At 54.1% G+C, this 23,894-nt stretch overlaps 1 protein-coding gene across 3 annotated transcripts in view; it reads left to right on the top strand.

Moving 5' to 3' along the window:
* Positions 1-1,887: 1,887 nt before the first annotated feature.
* The window catches only part of LOC138248972 (uncharacterized), a 268,238-nt gene continuing 246,231 nt past the window's right edge, over positions 1,888-23,894 (top strand). For 2 of the 3 annotated variants that reach the window (XR_011194683.1, XM_069203021.1), the window contains exon 1: positions 1,888-1,964. The gene's annotated coding sequence lies outside the window, so the exon portion shown is untranslated. Of the gene's footprint in view, positions 1,965-19,932; positions 20,053-23,894 lie in introns of all 3 variants that reach the window. The other variant, XM_069203022.1, reaches the window with a different exon arrangement.

Genomic DNA, 23,894 nt, shown 5'->3' with positions numbered 1-23,894 from the left:
AATGCATACGCATTAGTCAAATGTTGATACAATTACAATCTTAGATGGTTGATTCAAAGTGTTCTGTAACAGAAGAAAAAGGATACATTTGAGTGCGGCAGACTGGTCTCTTTTTGGTCGAGCACAGCAGCGTGCAAGCGCTGCTTTTCCAACGTGTGGTATGTATCCGGGCTTTTAACAACACCCACCTCACGCCCATCACTACCACACATTCGCGGTTTGCCCTTCAAAAATCCTTTGGTGACATTGGTAAATGGTTAACGTTTGTCCCTCCTTGGGGAGGTTTTGTTACCGCCTTGGTCATCATTCCTGCTACATGGATAATTGCATCTCTGCTGATATGTTTGACTGCGAGCAAACTTCTTTTTCCCTTGTGTGTGTGTCTTCGCGCTGATGCTCATGGCGGCCGTGGTGCTGTGAATCAGCTTGCTTATGTGAAACTGTTTTACTTTTAATTTTCAGTTTATGTGGCAAGAAAAGTCCATTTAGGAAGTTAATAGCTCTAACTCCAGCAAATGCGACACCCACTGCATCGGAGATGCTTGTGGGAGATTTCCTCTACATTTTACAGTCTCCCTTCTCTGAATGTCTCCCCCAGAGGCCAGTCCCTGGAGGGCCCGGCTCACACTGGATGTATCCTGTCTCTGAATGTCTCCCCAGAGGCTAGTCCCTGGAGGGGCCCGGCTCACTCCGGTGCCTCCTGTCGCTGGATGTCTCCCCCAGAGGCCAGTCCCTGGAGGGGCCCGGCTCACTCCGGTGCCTCCTGTCTCTGAATGTCTCCCCCAGAGGCCAGTCCCTGGAGGGGCCCGGCTCACTCCGGTGCCTCCTGTCTCTGAATGTCTCCCCAGAGGCCAGTCCCTGGAGGGGCCCGGCTCACTCCGGTGCCTCCTGTCGCTGGATGTCTCCCCCAGAGGCCAGTCCCTGGAGGGGCCCGGCTCACTCCGGTGCCTCCTGTCTCTGAATGTCTCCCCCAGAGGCCAGTCCCTGGAGGGGCCCGGCTCACTCCGGTGCCTCCTGTCTCTGAATGTCTCCCCAGAGGCCAGTCCCTGGAGGGGCCCGGCTCACTCCGGTGCCTCCTGTCGCTGGATGTCTCCCCCAGAGGCCAGTCCCTGGAGGGGCCCGGCTCACTCCGGTGCCTCCTGTCTCTGAATGTCTCCCCAGAGGCCAGTCCCTGGAGGGGCCCGGCTCACTCCGGTGCCTCCTGTCGCTGGATGTCTCCCCCAGAGGCCAGTCCCTGGAGGGGCCCGGCTCACTCCGGTGCCTCCTGTCTCTGAATGTCTCCCCCAGAGGCCAGTCCCTGGAGGGGCCCGGCTCACTCCGGTGCCTCCTGCCTCTGAATGTCTCCCCCAGAGGCCAGTCCCTGGAGGGCCCGGCTCACACTGGATGTATCCTGTCTCTGAATGTCTCCCCAGAGGCCAGTCCCTGGAGGGCCCGGCTCACACTGGATGTATCCTGTCTCTGAATGTCTCCCCAGAGGCCAGTCCCTGGAGGGCCCGGCTCACACTGGATGTATCCTGTCTCTGAATGTCTCCCCAGAGGCCAGTCCCTGGAGGGCCCGGCTCACACTGGATGTCTCCCTTCTCTGAATGTCTCCCCCAGAGGCCAGTCCCTGGAGGGCCCGGCTCACACTGGATGTATCCTGTCTCTGAATGTCTCCCCAGAGGCCAGTCCCTGGAGGGCCCGGCTAACACTGGATGTCTCCCTTCTCTGAATGTCTCCCCCAGAGGCCAGTCCCTGGAGGGGCCCGGCTCACTCCGGTGCCTCCTGCCTCTGTCTCCTCCCAGATGGTGTCTCCTTTCTCATGGTTTCATGTCAGACTGTCTCTTCCTGGAGGGGCGGTCACACTGCTCCAGTGGAACCTGTTCAGTAGGTGCCTCGTCTGCATTCCACAGCGCCTGGAGGACTCCCCCGGATCCTGACGCTTTCGGTTTAGCTTGAGGGAGGCTGCTCGTGCGTTCACTTAGGTAAGAAGTATTGAAGTGTTATTTATTACTTGTTTTGTTGTAATTGATTCTCTACTGCAAGCGGCCCTGAGTGCTTATGTTCACATTTTCTCCGTAAAAATCCTTATTTCCGACACTTTCTGCTCCGGCCTGACCTGTCCCCACCGGTCCCTGCTCTTTGCTCGAAGGTCGCGTGAAGGTGAGGGCGAGTGTGTCTTCTATGTCTATCACACTTTTCATTCAGTCTCGTGTTCACGAAACTCAAAGAGCATTTCACGAGGCTTTGTTTTCAGTCACATTAGGAAGCGCTGTGAACTGAGGGAGATTCACCGTCTGTGAGGAGGAGAGAGGCGACCAGGAAAAGGTTACAGGAGCTGCAGACAGGGGGGGTATGGTGCAGGCAGAGGGGAGATGGTGCAGACAGAGGGGGAGATGGTGCAGAGGGGTAGATGGTGCAGACAGAGGGGGAGATGGTGCAGAGGGGTGATGGTGCTGAGGGGGGATGGTGCAGGCAGAGGGGAGATGTGCAGGGAGAGGGGGAGATGGTACAGGCAGAGGGGAGATGGTGCAGAGGGGTGATGGTGCAGGGAGAGGGTGAGATGGTGCAGAGGGGGTGATGGTGCAGGCAGAGGGGAGATGGTGCAGACAGAGGGGGAGATGGTGCAGAAGGGTGATGGTGCAGGCAGAGGGGAGATGTGCAGGGAGAGGGGGAGATGGTGCAGGCAGAGGGGAGATGTGCAGGGAGAGGGGGAGATGGTGCAGTCAGAGGGGAGATGGTGCAGAGGGGTGATGGTGCAGGGAGAGGGTGAGATGGTGCAGAGGGGGAGATGGTGCAGAGGGGGAGATGGTGCAGGCAGAGGGGAGATGGTGCAGAGGGGTGATGGTGCAGGGAGAGGGTGAGATGGTGCAGAGGGGGTGATGGTGCAGGCAGAGGGGAGATGGTGCAGACAGAGGGGGAGATGGTGCAGAGGGGTGATGGTGCACTTAGAGGGGAGATGGTGCAGAGGGGGAGATGGTGCAGGCAGAGGGGAGATGGTGCAGACAGAGGGGGAGATGGTGCAGAGGGGTGATGTTGCAGGCAGAGGGGGAGATGGTGCAGAGGGGTGATGGTGCTGAGGGGGGATGGTGCAGGCAGAGGGGAGATGTGCAGGGAGAGGGGGAGATGGTACAGGCAGAGGGGAGATGGTGCAGAGGGGTGATGGTGCAGGGAGAGGGTGATATGGTGCAGAGGGGGTGATGGTGCAGGCAGAGGGGAGATGGTGCAGACAGAGGGGGAGATGGTGCAGAAGGGTGATGGTGCAGGCAGAGGGGAGATGTGCAGGGAGAGGGGGAGATGGTGCAGGCAGACGGGAGATGTGCAGGGAGAGGGGGAGATGGTGCAGTCAGAGGGGAGATGGTGCAGAGGGGTGATGGTGCAGGGAGAGGGTGAGATTGTGCAGAGGGGGAGATGGTGCAGGCAGAGGGGGAGATGGTGCAGTCAGAGGGGAGATGGTGCAGAGGGGTGATGGTGCAGGGAGAGGGTGAGATGGTGCAGAGGGGGTGATGGTGCAGGCAGAGGGGAGATGGTGCAGACAGAGGGGGAGATGGTGCAGAGGGGTGATGTTGCTGAGGGGGGATGGTGCAGGCAGAGGGGAGATGTGCAGGGAGAGGGGGAGATGGTGCAGGCAGAGGGGAGATGGTGCAGAGGGGTGATGGTGCAGGGAGAGGGCGAGATGGTGCAGAGGGGGTGATGGTGCAGGCAGAGGGGAGATGGTGCAGACAAAGGGGGAGATGGTGCAGAGGGGTGATGGTGCAGGCAGAGGGGGTGATGTGCAGGAAGAGGGGGGATGGTGCAGAGGGGGAGATGGTGCAGGCAGAGGGGAGATGGTGCAGGCAGAGGGGAGATGGTGCACTTAGAGGGGAGATAGTGCAGAGGGGCTGATGGTGCAGAGGGGAGATGGTGCAGGCAGAGGGGAGATGGTGCAGAGGGGGAGATGGTGCAGGCAGAGGGGGGTGATGGTGCAGGCAGAGGGGAGATGGTGCAGGCAGAGGGGGAGATGTGCATGGAGATGGTGCACTTAGAGGGGAGACGGTGCAGAGGGGTGATGGTGCAGGCGGGGGGAGATGGTGCAGAGGGGGTGATTGTGCAGGCAGGGGGGAAATGGTGCAGAGGGGGTGATGGTGCAGGCAGGGGGGAGATGGTGCAGAGGAGGAGATGGTGCAGGCAGAGGGGGATGGTGCAGAGGGGGAGATGGTGCAGGCAGAGGGGAGATGGTGCAGAGGGGAGATGGTGCAGAGGGGGAGATGGTGCAGTCAGAAGGGAGATGGTCAGGGGGAGATGGTGCAGGCAGAGGGGGAGATGTGCATGGAGATGGTGCACTTAGAGGGGAGATGGTGCAGAGGGGGAGATGGTGCAGGCAGAGGGGAGATGGTGCAGACAGAGTGGGAGATGGTGCAGAGGGGTGATGTTGCAGGCAGAGGGGGAGATGGTGCAGAGGGGTGATGGTGCTGAGGGGGGATGATGCAGGCAGAGGGGAGATGTGCAGGGAGAGGGGGAGATGGTGCAGGCAGAGGGGAGATGGTGCAGAGGGGTGATGGTGCAGGGAGAGGGTGAGATGGTGCAGAGGGGGTGATGGTGCAGGCAGAGGGGAGATGGTGCAGAAGGGTGATGGTGCAGGCAGAGGGGAGATGTGCAGGGAGAGGGGGAGATGATGCAGTCAGAGGGGAGATGGTGCAGAGGGGTGATGGTGCAGGGAGAGGGTGAGATGGTGCAGAGGGGGAGATGGTGCAGGCAGAGGGGGGAGATGGTGCAGGCAGAGGGGAGATGGTGCAGAGGGGTGATGGTGCAGGGAGAGGGTGAGATGGTGCAGAGGGGGAGATGGTGCATGCAGAGGGGAGATGGTGCAGACAGAGGGGGAGATGGTGCAGAGGGGTGATGTTGCAGGCAGAGGGGGAGATGGTGCAGAGGGGTGATGGTGCAGAGGGGGGATGGTGCAGGCAGAGGGGAGATGTGCAGGGAGAGGGGGAGATGGTGCAGGCAGAGGGGAGATGGTGCAGAGGGGTGATGGTGCAGGGAGAGGGTGAGATGGTGCAGAGGGGGAGATGGTGCAGGCAGAGGGGGGAGATGGTGCAGGCAGAGGGGAGATGGTGCAGAGGGGGAGATGGTGCAGGCAGAGGGGAGATGGTGCAGAGGGGTGATGGTGCAGGGAGAGGGTGAGATGGTGCAGAGGGGGAGATGGTGCAGGCAGAGGGGAGATGGTGCAGACGGAGGGGGGGATGTTGCAGAGGGGTGATTTTGCAGGCAGAGGGGGGGATGGTGCAGAGGGGTGATGGTGCTGAGGGGGGATGGTGCAGGCAGAGGGGAGATGTGCAGAGAGAGGGGGAGATGGTGCAGGCAGAGGGGAGATGGTGCAGAGGGGTGATGGTGCAGGGAGAGGGTGAGATGGTGCAGAGGGGGTGATGGTGCAGGCAGAGGGGGAGATGGTGCAGAAGGGTGATGGTGCAGGCAGATGGGAGATGTGCAGGGAGAGGGGGAGATGGTGCAGGCAGAGGGGAGATGTGCAGGGAGAGGGGGGATGGTGCAGTCAGAGGGGAGATGGTGCAGAGGGGTGATGGTGCAGGGAGAGGGTGAGATGGTGCAGAGGGGGAGATGGTGCAGGCAGATGGGGGAGATGGTGCACGCAGAGGGGAGATGGTGCAGAGGGGTGATGGTGCAGGGAGAGGGTGAGATGGTGCAGAGGGGGTGATGGTGCAGGCAGAGGGGAGATGGTGCAGACAGAGGGGGAGATGGTGCACAGGGGTGATGTTGCAGGCAGAGGGGGAGATGGTGCAGAGGGGTGATGGTGCAGAGGGGGGATGGTGCAGGCAGAGGGGAGATGTGCAGGGAGAGGGGGAGATGGTGCAGGCAGAGGGGAGATGGTGCAGAGGGGTGATGGTGCAGGGAGAGGGTGAGATGGTGCAGAGGGGGTGATAGTGCAGGCAGAGGGGAGATGGTGCAGACAAAGGGGGAGATGGTGCAGAGGGGTGATGGTGCAGGCAGAGGGGGTGATGTGCAGGTAGAGGGGGGATGGTGCAGAGGGGGAGATGGTGCAGGCAGAGGGGAGATGGTGCAGGCAGATGGGAGATGGTGCACTTAGAGGGGAGATAGTGCAGAGGGGGTGATGGTGCAGATGGGAGATGGTGCAGGCAGAGGGGAGATGGTGCAGAGGGGGAGATGGTGCAGGCAGAGGGGGGTGATGGTGCAGGCAGAGGGGAGATGGTGCAGGCAGAGGGGGAGATGTGCATGGAGATGGTGCACTTAGAGGGGAGACGGTGCAGAGGGGGTGATGGTGCAGGCGGGGGGAGATGGTGCAGAGGGGGTGATGGTGCAGGCAGGGGGGAAATGGTGCAGAGGGGGTGATGGTGCAGGCAGGGGGGAGATGGTGCAGAGGGGGAGAGGGTGCAGGCAGAGGGGGGGATGGTGCAGAGGGGGAGATGGTGCAGGCAGAGGGGAGATGGTGCAGAGGGGAGATGGTGCAGAGGGGGAGATGGTGCAGTCAGAAGGGAGATGGTGCAGGGGGAGATGGTGCAGGCAGAGGGGGAGATGTGCATGGAGATGGTGCACTTAGAGGGGAGATGGTGCAGAGGGGGTGATGGTGCAGGCAGGGGGGAGATGGTGCAGAGGGGGTGATGGTGCAGGCAGGGGGGAAATGGTGCAGGCAGAGGGGGGATGGTGCAGAGAGGGAGATGGTGCAGGCAGAGGGGAGATGGTACATGCAGGGGGAGATGGTGCAGGACGAGGGGGAGATGGTGCAGGCAGAGGGGAGATGGTGCAGGCAGGCGGGAGATAGTGCAGGCAGATGTGGAGATAGTGCAGGGGGGAGATGGTGCAGGCAGAGGGTGAGATGGTGCAGACAGAGGGGAGATGGTGCAGACAGAGGGGAGATGGTGCATACGGGGGAGATGGTGCAGGCAGAGGGGGAGATGGTGCAAGCAGAGGGTGAGATGGTGCAGGTAGAGGTGAGATGGTGCAGGCAGAGGGGGAGATGGTGCATGCAGGGGTGAGAAGGTGCACTTAGAGTGAGATGGTGCAGGCAGAGGGGAGATGGTGCAGGCAGAGGGGGCGATGGTGCAGGCAGAGGGAAGATGGTGTAGAGGGGGAGATGGTGCAGGTAGAGGGGAGATGGTGCAGGCAGAGGGGGAGATGGTGCAGAGAGAAGGTGAGATGATGCATGCAGGGGGAGATGGTGCAGGCAGAGGGGGAGATGGTGCAAGTAGGGGTGAGATGGTGCAGGCAGAGGGGAGATGGTGCAGAGGGGGTGATGGTGCAGGCAGGGGGGAGATGGTGCAGAGGGGAGATGGTGCAGAGGGCGAGATGGTGAGGCAGAGGGGAGATGGTGCAGAGGGGGGATGGTGCAGAGGGGGAGATGGTGCAGGCAGAGGGGAGATGGTGCAGAGGGGAGATGGTGCAGAGGGGGAGATGGTGCAGGCAGAGGGGAGATGGTTCAGGGGGAGATGGTGCAGGCAGAGGGGGAGATGTGCATGGAGATGGTGCGCTTAGAGGGGAGATGGTGCAGAGGGGGTGATGGTGCAGGCAGGGGGGAGATGGTGCAGGCAGAGGGGGGATGGTGCAGACGGGGAGATGGTGCAGGCAGAGGGGAGATGGTGCATGCAGGGGGAGATGGTGCAGGACGAGGGGGAGATGGTGCAGGCAGAGGGGAGATGGTGCAGGCAGGGGGGAGATAGTGCAGTTAGAGGGGAGATGGTGCAGGCAGAGGGGACATGGTGCAGGTAGAGGGGGTGATGGTGCAGGCAGGGGTGAGATGGTGCAGAGGCGGTGATGGTGCAGGTGGGGGGAGATGGTGCAGATGGGGTGATGGTGCAGGCAGGGGGGAGATGGTGCAGAGGGGAGATGGTGCAGAGGGGGAAATGGTGCAGGCAGAGGGGGGATGGTGCAGAGGGGAAGATGGTGCAGGCAGAGGGGAGATGGTGCAGGCAGAGGGGGGTGGTGCAGAGGGGGATATGGTGCAGGCAGAGGGGAGATGGTGCAGAGGGGAGATGGTGCAGAGGGGGGTGATGGTGCAGGCAGAGGGGATATGGTGCAGGGGGAGATGGTGCAGGCAGAGGGGGAGATGTGCATGGAGATGGTGCACTTAGAGGGGAGATGGTGCAGAGGGGGTGATGGTGCAGGCAGGGGGGAGATGGTGCAGAGGGGGTGATGGTGCAGGCAGGGGGGAGATGGTGCAGGCAGAGGGGGGATGGTGCAGAGGGGAGATGGTGCAGGCAGAGTGGAGATGTTGCATGCAGGGGGGAGATGGTGCAGGACGAGGGAGAGATGGTGCAGGCAGAGGGGAGATGGTGCAGGCAGGCGGGAGATAGTGCAGGCAGATGTGGAGATAGTGCAGAGGGGGAGATGGTGCAGGCAGAGGGTGAGATGGTGCAGACAGAGGGGAAATGGCGCAGGCAGAGGGGAGATGGTGCATGCGGGGGGAGATGGTGCAGGCAGAGGGGGAGATGGTGCAAGCAGAGGGTGAGATGGTGCAGGTAGAGGGGAGATGGTGCAGGCAGAGGGGGAGATGGTGCATGCAGGGGTGAGATGGTGCACTTAGAGGTGAGATGGTGCAGGCAGAGGGGAGATGGTGCAGGCAGAGGGGGAGATGGTGCAGGCAGAGGGAAGATGGTGCAGAGGGGGAGATGGTGCAGGTAGAGGGGAGATGGTGCAGGCAGAGGGGAGATGGTGCAGAGAGAGGGTGAGATGGTGCATGCAGGGGGAGATGGTGCAGGCAGAGGGGGAGATGGTGCAAGCAGGGGTGAGATAGTGCAGGCAGAGGGGAGATGGTGCAGAGGGGGAGATGGTGCAGGCAAAGGGGAGATTTTGCAGAGGTGGAGATGGTGCAGGCAGAGGGGAGATGGTGCAGGCAGAGGGAGATGGTGCAGGCAGAAGGGGAGATGTGCATGCAGGGTGTGAGATGGTGCCTGTAGAGGGGAGATGATGCAGGCAGACGGTGACATGGTGCAGGTAGAGGGGAGATGGTGCAGGCAGAGGGGAGATGGTGCAGAGATGGTGCAGGCAGAGGTGGAGATGGTGTAGGCAGAGGGGAGATGGTGCATGCATGGAGGAGATGTGCAGGGAGAGGGGGAGATGGTGCAGGCAGAGGGGAGAAGGTGCAGACAGAGGGGAGATGGTACAGGTAGAGGGGTGCGTAGGAAGGTAGCCTCTTTCTAGCCTTTCTACACCCACTTTTGGCCTGTTTGTGAGTATATGTCAGGGTGTTTTTACTGTCTCACTGGGATCCTGCTAGCCAGGGCCCAGTGCTCATAGTGAAAACCCTATGTTGTCAGTGTGTTTGTTATGTGTCACTGGGATCCTGCTAGCCAGGACCCCAGTGCTCATACGTTTGTGGCCTATATGTGTTCCCTGTGTGGTGCCTAACTGTATCACTGAGGCTCTGCTAACCAGAACCTCAGTGTTAATGCTCTCTCTGCTTTTAAAATTGTCACTACAGGCTAGTGGCTAAATTTACAAATTCTTATTGGTACACTGGAATACCCTTATAATTCCCTAGTATATGGTACCTAGGTACCCAGGATATTGGGGTTCCAGGAGATCCCTATGGGCTGCAGCATTTCTTTTGCCACCCATAGGGAGCTCTGACAATTCTTACACAGGCCTGCCACTGCAGCCTGAGTGAAATAACGTCCACGTTATTTCACAGCCATTTTACACTGCACTTAAGTAACTTATAAGTCACCTATATGTCTAACCTTCACATAGTGAAGGTTAGGTGCAAAGTTACTTAGTGTGAGAGCACCCTGGCACTAGCCAAGGTGCCCCCACATCATTTAGGGCAAATTCCCTGGACTTTGTGAGTGCGGGGACACCATTACACGCATGCACTATACATAGGTCACTACCTATGTATAGCGTCACAATGGTAACTCTGAAAATGGCCATGTAACATGTCTAGGATGGTTGAATTGTCACCCCAATACCATTCTGGTATTAGGGGGACAATTCCATGCACCCCCGGATCTCCAGCATGGAGCCCGGGTACTGCCAAACTAACTTTCCGGGGTTTTCTCTGCAGCTACCGCTGCTGCCAACCCTGGGGCCTTCGCAACCCAGTCCCAGGAAGGCAGAACAAAGGATTTCCTCTGAGAGAGGGTGTCACATCCTCTCCCTTGGGAAATAGGTGTGAAGGGCCTGAGAGGAGTAGCCTCTTCTGGCCTCTGGAAATACTTTGAAGGGCACAGATGGTGCCCTCCTTGCATAAACCAGTCTACACCCGTTCAGGGATCCCCCCAGCCCTGCTCTGGTTCGAAACTGGACAAAGGTAAGGGGAATGACCACTCCCCTGACCAGTACCTCCCAATTTGAGGTGCCCAGAGCTCCTCCAGTGTGTCCCAGACCTCTGCCATCTTGGATGCAGAGGTGTGAGGGCACAATGGACACCTCTGAGTGGCCAGTGCCAGCAGGTGACGTCAGAGACCCCTCCTGATAGGTGCTTACCTTTCTCTGTAGCCAATCCTCCTCTGAGGGCTATTTAGGGTCTCTCCTGTGGGTATCCCAGCAGATAATGAATGCAAGAGCTCACCAGAGTTCCTCTGCACTTCCCTCTTCGACTTCTGCCAAGGATCGACCGCTGACTGCTCCAGGACGCCTGCAAAACCACAACAAAGTAGCAAGAAGACTACCAGTAACATTGCAGCGCCTCCTCTGGCCGGTTTCTCGACTGTTTCCTGGTGGTGCATGCTCTGAGGGCTGTCTGCCTTCACCCTGCACTGGAAGCCAAGAAGAAATCTCCTGTGCATCGGAGGAATCTTCCCCCTGCCAACGCAGGCACCAAACTTCTGCATCACCGGTCGTCTGGGTCCCCTCTCATTCTGACGAGCATGGTCCCTGGAACACAGGAGCTGGGTCCAAGTGTCCCCGACAGTCCAGTGGCCCTTCTGTCCAAATTTGGTGGAGGTAAGTCCTTGCCTCCCCTCGCCAGACAGTAATCCTGTGTACTGCCTGAACTGCAGCTGCTAGGGCTTGTGTGCACTCTTGCAAGACTTCCTTGCGCATCCTAGTCAAGGTCCCCAGCACTGCGTCCTGCATTGCCCAACTCGCTGAGTTCGACTCCGACGTCGTGGGACCCTCTTTTGTTGTGCTGAGTTGACCATCGTCCTCAGATTTCTGAGTGCCTGTTCTGGTACTTCTACGGGTGCTGCCTGCTTCTGCCTGGGCTCTCTGTGTCGCTGAGCGACCCTCTGTCTCCTCCTTCAAGGGGCGACGTCCTGGTCCTTTCTGGGCCTTGGCAGCAACCAAAATCCGCAACTGCGACTCTTGCAGCTAGCAAGGCCTATTTGCAGTCTTTCTGCATGGAAACAACTCTGCGTCCTCCAGCACGCCGTGGGACATCTTCTGACCAAAGGAGAAGTTCCTGGCACCTTCCGTTGTTGCAGAATCTTTGGCTTCTTCTACCCGGAGGCAGCCCTTTTGTACCTTCGACTGGGGTTTAGTGGGCTCCTGCCCCCCCCCCCCGGACACTTACGTGACTCTTGGACTTGGTCCCCTTCCTTTACAGGTCCTCAGGTCCAAGAATCCGTCTTCAGTGCTTTGCAGTCAGTTATTGTCTTTGCAGAATCCCCTATCTCGACTTTACTGTCTTTCTGGGGTAGTAGGGTAACTTTACTCCTACTTTTCAGGGTCTTGGGGTGGGGTATCTTGGACACCCTTACTGTTTTCTTACACTCCCAGCGACCCTCTACACACTACACTAGGCCTGGGGTCCATTTGTGGTTCGCATTCCACTTTTGGAGTATATGGTTTGTGTTGCCCCTAGGCCTATTGTCTCCTATTGCATCCTATTGTGATTCTACATTGTTTGCACAACTTTTATAACAGTGTGCTTACCTGATTTTGGTTTGTGTGTATATTTTGTGTATATTACTTACCTCCTAAGGGAGTATATCCTCTGAGATACTTTTGGCATATTGTCACTAAAATAAAGTTCCTTTATGTTTAGCAACTCTGAGTATTGTGTTTTCTTGTGATATTGTGCTATATGATCTCCTAGTTCAGCCTAAGCTGCTCTGCTATAGCTACCTCTATCAGCCTAAGCTGCTTGAACACTACTAATCTACTAATAAGGGATAACTGGACCTGGCACAAGGTGTAAGTACCATCTGGTACGCACTATAAGCCAGGCCAGCCTCCTACAGCGAGATGGTGAAACCTGTCTGAGGGGTTGGCAGCAGCTGCAGTGCAAACCCTGAAAAGGCAGTTTGGCAGTACCCGGGTCTGTGCTAGAGACTCGGGGGATAATGGAATTGTCTCGCCAATGCCATGATCTTAGACATGTTACATGGCCATGTTCGGAGTTACCATTGTGACGCTATACATAGGTAGTGACCTATGTGTAGTGCACGCGTATAATGGTGTCCCCGCACTCACAAAGTCCGGGGAATTTGCCCTGAACAATGTGGGGGCACCTTGGCTAGTGCCAGGGTGCCCTCACACTAAGTAACTTTGCACCTAACCTTTACCAGGTAAAGGTTAGACATATAGGTGACTTATATATTACTTAAGTGCAGTGGTAAATGGCTGTGAAATAACGTGGATGTTATTTCACTCAGGCTGCAGTGGCAGGCCTGTGTAAGAATTGTCAGAGCTCCCTATGGGTGGCAAAAGAAATGCTGCAGCCCATAGGGATCTCCTGGAACCCCAATACCCTGGGTACCTCAGTACCATACACTAGGGAATTATAAGGGTGTTCCAGTAAGCCAATGTAAATTGGTAAAATTGGTCACTAGCCTGTTAGTGACCATTTGAAAGAAATGAGAGAGCATAACCACTGAGGTTCTGGTTAGCAGAGCCTCAGTGAGACAGTTAGGCACCACACAGGGAACACACACATATAGGCCACAAACTTATGAGCACTGGGGTCCTGACTAGCAGGGTCCCAGTGACACATAACAAACATACTGAAAACATAGGGTTTTCACTATGAGCACTGGGCCCTGGCTAGCAGGATCCCAGTGAGACAGTGAAAACACCCTGACATACACTCACAAACAGGCCAAAAGTGGGGGTAACAAGGCTAGAAAGAGGCTACTTTCTCACACAACCCCCCCCCCCCCCCCCCAAACGAAGGACAATAAGGCTAACCTTGGCCAGTTGAGACTTTGGGGGTGATTCTAAGTCTGGCGGGCGGCGGAGGCCGCCCGCCAGACTTCCCCCCTCCAGAATACCGCACCGCGGTCAGAAGACCGCTGCGGTTATTCTGGGTTTTGCACTGGGCTGGCGGGCGACCGCCAAAAGGCCGCCCGCCAGCCCAGTGCAAAACAACCTTCCCATGAGGACGCCGGCTCAGAATTGAGCCGGCGGAGTGGGAAGGTGCGACGGGTGCAGTTGCACCCGTCGCGAATTTCAGTGTCTGCAAAGCACACACTGAAATTCTTTTTGGGGCCCTCTTACGGGGGCCCCTGCAGTGCCCATGCCATTGGCATGGGCACTGCAGGGGCCCCCAGGGGCCCCGCGACACCCCATACCGCCATCCTGTTCCTGGCGGGAGAACCGCCAGGAACAGGATGGCGGTATGGGGTGTCAGAATCCTCCATGGCGGCGCAGCTTGCTGCGCCGCCATGGAGGATTCAAATGGGCAGCGGAAAACCGGCGGGAGACCGCCGGTTTTCCACTTCTGACCGCGACCAAACCGCTGCGGTCAGAATGCCCTGCGGGGCACCGCCAGCCTGTTGGCGGTGCTCCCGCCGACCCTGGCCGCCGGGGTCAGAATGACCCCCTTTATTGTCTAAGTGGTGATAAGTAGAGAGTAGCTCTGCAATAGACTGGTTACTCCCTTTATCATCCACTATATGGTTACTTCCCTGTGGGGATGTAAACCATCCTGTTTGAAGTCTTTTAGCTAAGCAACAATGTGAAGATGTATTTTCAGAGTTTCTATCAGTAAGTTTTAGTTTAGAGCAGTGGGAATTGTCCACTGAACCTATTTGTAGTGATGGAAATGCCAGACAGGGATGCTGTCTCAGAAAAGCCATAGCTGGGCAAAAACTTTGTCCATATGGCTGGAAGAGAGAACAGGGATGCTGTTTCTCTTGAGTTGGAGCAGGGCAGGGATGCTGTCCTATGAGCTCCACACTAGGGCAGGGATGCTGTCCTAAGTGTTGTGAGGCAGTGCAGGGTTTCTGCACTAAAGTTTCTCTGGGAGGGTTGGAGGGATGCTCCATGTTAACTAAAATGGTGCTCTTTTTCTCACCAATGTTAGTTATCCCACAGAGAGGTACTTCTACCTCAGGGATTACAGTTTTGCCAACTGATGATTCCCTTGGAACAGGTGCCACCCCAGGAGAGGTTTCTCCCACCACAGGAATGGTATCCTGAATGGTAGGGTGGTTAGGGGATACTGTGATATCCCTTTTACCTGTTGTTGGAGAGGGATCCTGAGTTTTCAGGCCTTCTCTCCTTTGCTTTTTCATTTCAGTAGAAATGAGAGGGAACAATTCCTCAGGGATGCCCAGCATGGCTGCATGGGCATAAAACTCTACATCAGCCCAACCTGAGGCCTCTAGGTCATTACCTAAGAGACAGTCTACAGGTAAGCTAGGTGATACCACCACCTGCTTAGGGCCAGTAACTCCACCCCAACTAAACTGAATTATAGCTAAGGGAAGAAACTTAGTGGAGTTATGGACATCAATAATTTTATACTGTTGTCCATTGATGTGTTGTTCAGAAGCCACTAGGTTTTCAGTCACCAAAGTGATACTGGCACCTGTGTCCCTGTAGGCCAAGGCCTCAACACCATTTATTGAAACTGTCTGCCTGTACTTATCCATTGTAAGGGGACAAGCAGCCAGTGTGGCAAGGCCAATGCCACTAGGTGTGACAGAAACTGTCTTGGGACTAACTACCCCAGTTTCTACTATGGACCCATAAGTGAACCCAACTACACCCTTAACTTGACTGTTGCCAGCAGTCCCACCACTAGTACCACTACTGCTAGGGGCACTAGAGCTTGATGTATTAGTGGTGGTAGGCTCAGGGGGTTTACCTGGACAGGACTTATCCCCTGGCCTATGGCCTCTGTTTTTACACACAAAGCACCAAGGCTTTTTTAATTGTGTAGGTTGAGAAGAAGAGGAAGAATTTGTTTTATCCCCACCCCCTGAAGAGTGTTTAAGATTTGAAGTGGGATCTTTGGTTGTACCCTTATCCCCATGCTTATCTTGAGATTTTTCACCCTCTTTCTTCTTATTGTTCTCTTTGTCAGCCCCTGTATGAACTTTTCTGTTCACCCTTGTTCTGACCCATTTGTCTGCCTTCTTTCCCAATTCTTGGGGAGAGGTCAGATCAGAGTCCACCAAGTACTGGTGCAACAAATCAGACACACAATTATTAAGAATATGCTCTCTCAGGATCAAGTTATACAGGCTGTCATAATCAGTAACTTTACTGCCATGTAAACACCCCTCCAAGGCCTTCACTGAATGGTCAATGAAATCAACCCAGTCTTGTGAAGACTCCTTTTTGGTCTCTCTGAACTTTATCCTGTATTGTTCAGTGGTTAAGCCATAACCATCCAGGAGTGCATTCTTAAGAACTGTAAATTTATTGGCATCACTTTCTTCCACAGTAAGGAGCCTATCCCTACCTTTTCCACTAAATGATAGCCATAGGATAGCAGCCCACTGCCTTTGAGGGACACCCTGTATAACACAGGCCCTCTCAAGTGCAGCAAACCACTTGTTAATGTCATCCCCCTCCTTATAAGGGGGAACTATCTTTTGCAGATTCCTGGAATCATGCTCTTTTGCAGGATGACTATGGGGAATACTGCTGCTGCCACCATGGGTTTCAAAACCCAACTTCTGGCTTTCCTTCTCTAATTCCAAAGACTGTCTATCCAAATCCAGCTGTTGCTTCTTAAGCTTCAGTCTGGTTTGTTCCACCCTCAACTTATTGAGTTCCCTTTCTAACAATCTGTCATCATGGTTGGTGGGAGGGACATTCCTAGATACAGAAGTATGATGAGAATGGACAGAAGGAGACCTGTCCCTTACAGAGGGCACCCTAACAGCTTGGCTGACAGTGTAATGTGAGAGCACATCATCTGTATGATGTGACTCCACCTCAGTACCAACTATGCTAGACTGTCTAGTAATGGGCAGGCTAAGAAGTTTCTTTCCTGAACCTTTTCCTGGGGGAGTCCCTGGATCAGATTGGGAACCATTAGCTACTTTTTCAACAGATGGGGCACTTTTAGCCTTATCTTGTTCTCTAAGCATGTTAAGTAACAATTCCAAGGAAGGATTCTTCCCTACAATCAAACCTCTCTCTACACAGAGACTCCTTGCTCCTTTCCAGCTAAGGTGATCATATGCAATCTTGGACAGGTCAACATTTTGGCCTGTGCCAGACATTTTTAGAGAGAGTTAAAGTGATAGAAAAAGAGAAAAAAGTTTTCAGAACTTTTTAGAAAGACAGAAAAAAAAACTTTTTCAACTTTTTAGAACTTTTTAGAAAGTTTAGAAGTACTTTTCAGCACTTAGAAAAGAGTGAAAAGAGGAAATGCAAAACGTTTTAGTTATGTGTACACACACTGAACTTGTTTTGTATATTTTTCTCTTATGAAAAGTACAATGACAAGAGTGGTAAGTAGTCTCAAAGCACTTATCCCACCGCTGCACAACCAATGTAGGAGGCTGGACTGGCTTGTAGTGAGTACCAAGGGGTACTTGCACCTTGCACCAGGCCCAGTTATCCCTTATTAGTGTATAGGGTGTCTAGCAGCATAGGCTGATAGATAATGGTAGCTTAGCAGAGCAGCTTAGGCTGAACTAGGAGACGAGTGAAGCTCCTACAGTACCACTAGTGTCACTTGCACAATATCATAAGAAAACACAATACACAGATATACTAAAAATAAAGGTACTTTATTTTTATGACAATATGCCAAAGTATCTCAGAGTGTACCCTCAGTATGAGGATAGCAAATATACACAAGATATATGTACACAATACCAAAAATATGCAGTATAGTCTTAGAAAACAGTGCAAACAATGTATAGTTACAATAGGATGCAATGGGGACACATAGGGATAGGGGCAACACAAACCATATACTCCAAAAGTGGAATGCGAACCACGAATGGACCCCAAACCTATGTGACCTTGTAGAGGGTCGCTGGGACTATTAGAAAATAGTGAGAGTTAGAAAAATAGCCCACCCCAAGACCCTGAAAAGTGAGTGCAAAGTGCACTGAAGTTCCCCAGAGGACAAAGAAGTCGTGATAGGGGAATAATGCAGGAAAGACACAAACCAGCAATGCAACAACAATGGATTTCCAATCTAGGGTACCTGTGGAACAAGGGGACCAAGTCCAAAAGTCACAAGCAAGTCGGAGATGGGCAGATGCCCAGGAAATGCCAGCTGCGGGTACAAAGAAGCTTCTACTGGACAGAAGAAGCTGAGGATTCTGCAGGAACGAAACGGGCTAGAGACTTCCCCTTTGGAGGACGGATCCCTCACTCCGTGGAGAGTCGTGCAGGAGTGTTTTCCCGCCGAAAGACCGCCAACAAGCCTTGCTAGCTGCAAATCGTGTGGTAAGTGTTTTTGGATGCTGCTGTGGCCCAGGAGGGACCAGGATGTCGCAAGTTGCGTCAGGAGAGAGAGGGGACGTCGAGCAAGACAAGGAGCCCTCTCAGCAGCAGGTAGCACCCGGAGAACTGCCAGAAACAGACACTACGAGGATGCGTGAAATGGTGCTCACCCGAAGTTACACAAAGGAGTCCCACGTCGCCGGAGACCAACTTAGAAAGTCGTGCAATGCAGGTTAGAGTGCCGTGGACCCAGGCTTGGCTGTGCACAAAGGATTTCCGCCAGAAGTGCACGGAAGCCGGAGTAGCTGCAAAAGACGCGGTTTCCAACAATGCAGTCTGGCGTGGGGAGGCAAGGACTTACCTCCACCAAACTTGGACTGAAGAGTCACTGGACTGTGGGAGTCACTTGGACAGAGTTGCTGGATTCAAGGGACCTCGCTCGTCGTGCTGAGAGGAGACCCAAGGGACCGGTAATGCAGTTCTTTGGTGCCTGCGGTTGCAGGGGGAAGATTCCGTCGACCCACGGGAGATTTCTTCGGAGCTTCTGGTGCAGAGAGGAGGCAGACTACCCCCACAGCATGCACCACAAGGAAAACAGTCGAGAAGGCGGCAGGATCAGCGTTACAGAGTTGCAGTAGTCGTCTTTGCTACTTTGTTGCAGTTTTGCAGGCTTCCAGCACGGTCAGCAGTCGATTCCTTGGCAGAAGGTGAAGAGAGAGATGCAGAGGAACTCTGATGAGCTCTTGCATTCGTTATCTAAGGAATCCCCAGAGACAGAGACCCTAAATAGCCAGAAAAGAGGGTTTGGCTACATAGGAGAGAGGATAGGCTAGCAACACCTGAAGGAGCCTATCAGAAGGAGTCTCTGACGTCACCTGGTGGCACTGGCCACTCAGAGCAGTCCAGTGTGCCAGCAGCACCTCTGTTTCCAAGATGGCAGAGGTCTGGAGCACACTGGAGGAGTTCTGGACACCTCCCAGGGGAGGTGCAGGTCAGGGGAGTGGTCACTCCCCTTTCCTTTGTCCAGTTTCGCGCCAGAGCAGGGCTAAGGGGTCCCTGAACTGGTGTAGACTGGCTTATGCAGAAATGGGCGCCATCTGTGCCCATGAAGGCATTTCCAGAGGCTGGGGGAGGCTACTCCTCCCCTGCCTTCACACCATTTTCCAAAGGGAGAGGGTGTAACACCCTCTCTCAGAGGAAGTCCTTTGTTCTGCCATCCTGGGCCAGGCCTGGCTGGACCCCAGGAGGGCAGAAACCGGTCTGAGGGGTTGGCAGCAGCAGCAGCTGCAGTGAAACCCCTAAAAAGGCAGTTTGGCAGTACCAGGGTCTGTGCTACAGACCACTGGGATCATGGGATTGTGCCAACTATGCCAGGATGGGATAGAGGGGGCAATTCCATGATCATAGACATGTTACATGGCCATATTCGGAGTTACCATTGTGAAGCTACACATAGGTAGTGACCTATGTGTAGTGCACGCGTGTAATGGTGTCCCCGCACTCACAAAGTCCGGGGAATTTGCCCTGAACAATGTGGGGGCACCTTGGCTAGTGCCAGGGTGCCCTCACACTAAGTAACTTTGCACCTAACCTTTACCAGGTAAAGGTTAGACATATAGGTGACTTATAAGTTACTTAAGTGCAGTGGTAAATGGCTGTGAAATAACGTGGACGTTATTTCACTCAGGCTGCAGTGGCAGGCCTGTGTAAGAATTGTCAGAGCTCCCTATGGGTGGCAAAAGAAATGCTGCAGGCCATAGGGATCTCTTGGAACCCCAATAACCTGGGACCCTCAGTACCATATACTAGGGAATTATAAGGGTGTTCCAGTAAGCCAATGTAAATTGGTAAAATAGGTCACTAGCCTGTTAGTGACAATTTGAAAGAAATGAGAGAGCATAACCACTGAGGTTCTGGTTAGCAGAGCCTCAGTGAGACAGTTAGGCACCACACAGGGAACACATACAGTACATATAGCCCACAAACTTATGAGCACTGGGGTCCTGACTAGCAGGGTCCCAGTGACACATAACAAACATACTGAAAACATAGGGTTTTCACTATGAGCACTGGGCCCTGGCTAGCAGGATCCCAGTGAGACAGTGAAAACACCCTGACATACACTCACAAACAGGCCAAAAGTGGGGGTAACAAGGCTAGAAAGAGGCTACTTTCTCACAAGGTCTTGAGGAAATATAGCAGAGGGCACAAAGTGGGACCCACATCTGTTAAATGGAAAGTCAAAGTGACAAGTCAGGGTCCATACACTGGGTGAAAATGACAGACTTCTGATAGCTCAAACAATAGTATGAGATGTGTGAGGCAGTGACATCTTCTTACCTGTGTCTCACTGGAAGTATTGCTGGATAATGTTGTTTCTGTTGTCGATATCTTCTTCTTCTGCCTCCTCTTCTTCACTATCCACAGGCTCCACAGTTGCCACAAGACCTCCAGCTGGACCATCCTCCTGCAGAAAAGGCACCTGTTGTCGCAAAGCCAGGTTGTGCAGCATACAGCAGGCCATAATGATCTGGCACACCTTCTTTGGTGAGTAGTAGAGAGAACCACTTGTCATAGGGAGGCACCGGAACCTGGCCTTCAGGAGGCCGAAGGTCCGTTCGATCACCCTCCTAGTTCGCCCATGTGCCTCATTGTAGCGTTCCTCTGCCCTTGTCCTGGGATTTCTCACGGGTCAGTAGCCATGACAGGTTGGGGTACCCAGAGTCACTTGCAGATTTCGAGGGACAACTGTTGGAAACACACTAACCCATAGGGACAACCCCACACCCAGATGCCTATTCACACTGTATAGGGTCCTTGTCCTCACCTATTAGCCACACACGGTGCCTCTGGAGTTGCCCCATCACATAAGGGATGCTGCTATTCCTCAGAATGTAAGCGTCATGCACTGAGCCAGGAAATTTGGCATTCACATGGGAGATGTACTGGTTGGCCAAACACACCATCTGCACATTCATCGAATGATCGCTTTTCCGGTTTCTGTACACCTGTTCACTCCTGCGTGGGGGTACCAATGCCACATGTGTCCCATCAAAGGCAACTATGATGTTGGGGATATGTCCCAGGGCATTGAAGTCACCTTTCACTGTAGGCAAATCCTCCACCTGAGGGAAAATGATGTAGCTACACATGTGTTTCAGCAGGGCAGACAACACTCTGGACAGCACGTTAGAGAACATTGGATGGGACATCCCTGATGCAATGGCCACTGTTGTTTGAAAAGACCCACTTGCCAGGAAATGGAATACTGACAGGACCTGCACTAGAGGAGGTATCCCGGTGGGATGGCGGATAGCTGACATCAGGTCTGGCTCCAACTGGGCACACAGTTCATGGATTGTTGCACAATAAAGTCTGTAGGTGACTGTGAGAAAGTAGCCTCTTTCTAGCCTTGTTACCCCCACTTTTGGCCTGTTTGTGAGTGTATGTCAGGGTGTTTTCACTGTCTCACTGGGATCCTGCTAGCCAGGGCCCAGTGCTCATAGTGAAAACCCTATGTTTTCAGTATGTTTGTTATGTGTCACTGGGACCCTGCTAGTCAGGACCCCAGTGCTCATAAGTTTGTGGCCTATATGTATGTGTTCCCTGTGTGGTGCCTAACTGTCTCACTGAGGCTCTGCTAATCAGAACCTCAGTGGTTATGCTCTCTCATTCTTTCAAATTGTCACTAACAGGCTAGTGACCAATTTTACCAATTTACATTGGCTTACTGGAACACCCTTATAATTCCCTAGTATATGGTACTGAGGTACCCAGAGTATTGGGGTTCCAGGAGATCCCTATGGGCTGCAGCATTTCTTTTGCCACCCATAGGGAGCTCTGACAATTCTTACACAGGCCTGCCACTGCAGCCTGAGTGAAATAACGTCCACGTTATTTCACAGCCATTTTACACTGCACTTAAGTAACTTATAAGTCACCTATATGTCTAACCTTTACCTGGTAAAGGTTAGGTGCAAAGTTACTTAGTGTGAGGGCACCCTGGCAGTAGCCAAGGTGCCCCCACATTGTTCAGGGCCAATTCCCTGGACTTTGTGAGTGCGGGGACACCATTACACGCGTGCACTACATATAGGTCACTACCTATATGTAGCTTCACAATGGTAACTCCGAATATGGCCATGTAACATGTCTATGATCATGGAATTGCCCCCTCTATACCATCCTGGCATAGTTGGCACAATCCCATGATCCCAGTGGTCTGTAGCACAGACCCTGGTACTGCCAAACTGCCCTTCCTGGGGTTTCACTGCAGCTGCTGCCAACCCCTCAGACAGGCATCTGCCCTCCTGGGGTCCAGCCAGGCCTGGCCCAGGATGGCAGAACAAAGGACTTCCTCTGAGAGAGGGTGTTACACCCTCTCCCTTTGGAAAATGGTGTGAAGGCAGGGGAGGAGTAGCCTCTCCCAGCCTCTGGAAATGCTTTCTTGGGCACAGATGTGCCCAATTCTGCATAAGCCAGTCTACACCGGTTCAGGGGACCCCTTAGCCCTGCTCTGGCGCGAAACTGGACAAAGGAAAGGGGAGTGACCACTCCCCTCACCTGCACCTCCCCTGGGAGGTGTCCAGAGCTCCTCCAGTGTGCTCCAGACCTCTGCCATCTTGGAAACAGAGGTGCTGCTGGCACACTGGACTGCTCTGAGTGGCCAGTGCCACCAGGTGACGTCAGAGACTCCTTCTGATAGGCTCCTTCAGGTGTTAGTAGCCTATCCTCTCTCCTAGGTAGCCAAACCCTCTTTTCTGGCTATTTAGGGTCTCTGTCTCTGGGGAAACTTTAGATAACGAATGCAAGAGCTCATCCGAGTTCCTCTGCATCTCTCTCTTCACCTTCTGCCAAGGAATCGACTGCTGACCGCGCTGGAAGCCTGCAAAACTGCAACAAAGTAGCTAAGACGACTACTGCAACACTGTAACGCTGATCCTGCCGCCTTCTCAACTGTTTTCCTGGTGGTGCATGCTGTGGGGGTAGTCTGCCTCCTCTCTGCACTAGAAGCTCCGAAGAAATCTCCCGTGGGTCGACGGAATCTTCCCCCTGCAACCGCAGGCACCAAAAAGCTGCATTACCGGTCCCTTGGGTCTCCTCTCAGCACAACGAGCGAGGTCCCTCGAATCCAGCAACTCTGTCCAAGTGGCCCCCACAGTCCAGTGACTCTTCAGTCCAAGTTTGGTGGAGGTAAGTCCTTGCCTCACCTCGCTAGACTGCATTGCTGGGAACCGCGACTTTTGCAGCTACTCCGGCCTCTGTGCACTTCCGGCGGAAATCCTTTGTGCACAGTCCAGCCTGGGTCCACGGCACACTAACCTGCATTGCACGACCTCCTAAGTTGTTCTAGGGCGACGTGGGACTTCTTTGTGCGACTTCGGGTGAGCACCGTTTCCCGCATCCTCGTAGTGCCTGTTTCTGGCACTTCTCCGGGTGCTACCTGCTGCTGAGAGGGCTCCTTGTCTTGCTCGACGTCCCCTCTCTCTCCTGGTCCAATTTGCGACCTCCTGGTCCCTCCTGGGCCGCAGCAGCGTCCAAAAACGCTAACCGCACGATTTGCAGCTAGCAAGGCTTGTTGGCGTTCTTTCGGCGGGAAAACACTTTTGCGCGACTCTACACAGCGAGAGGGATCCATCCACCAAAGGGGAAGTCTCTAGCCCTTTTCGTTCCTGCAGAAACCTCAGCTTCTTCTGTTCAGTAGAAGCTTCTTTGCATCCACAGCTGGCATTTCCTGGGCATATGCCCATCTCTGACTTGCTTGTGACTTTTAGACTTGGTCCCCTTGTTCCACAGGTACCCTAGGCTGGAAATCCACAGTTGTTGCATTGTTGGTTTGTGTCTTTCCTGCATTATTCCTCTAACACGACTTCTTTGTCCTTAGGGGAACTTTAGTGCACTTTGCACTCACTTTTCAGGGTCTTGGGGAGGGTTCATTTTCTAACTCTCACTATTTTCTAATAGTCCCAGCGACCCTCTACAAGGTCACATAGGTTTGGGGTCCATTCGTGGTTCACATTCCACTTTTGGAGTATATGGTTTGTGTTGCCCCTATCCCTATGTGTCCCCATTGCATCCTATTGTAACTATACATTGTTTGCACTGTTTTCTAAGACTATACTGCATATTTTTGGTATTGTGTATATATATCTTGTGTATATTTCCTATCCTCTCACTGAGGGTACACTCTAAGATACTTTGGCATATTGTCATAAAAATAAAGTACCTTTATTTTTAGTATAACTGTGTATTGTGTTTTCTTATGATATTGTGCAAGTGACACTTGTGGTACTGTAGTAGCTTCACACGTCTCCTAGTTCAGCCTAAGCTGCTCTGCTAAGCTACCATTATCTATCAGCCTAAGCTGCTAGACACCCTATACACTAATA

This window comes from Pleurodeles waltl, chromosome 8 (genome assembly GCF_031143425.1).
Source record: "Pleurodeles waltl isolate 20211129_DDA chromosome 8, aPleWal1.hap1.20221129, whole genome shotgun sequence".
Classification (NCBI taxonomy): Eukaryota; Metazoa; Chordata; class Amphibia; order Caudata; family Salamandridae; genus Pleurodeles; species Pleurodeles waltl.
The sequence above is the reverse complement of the archived record's forward strand: the minus strand, read 5'-3'. Positions and strand labels throughout refer to the sequence as shown.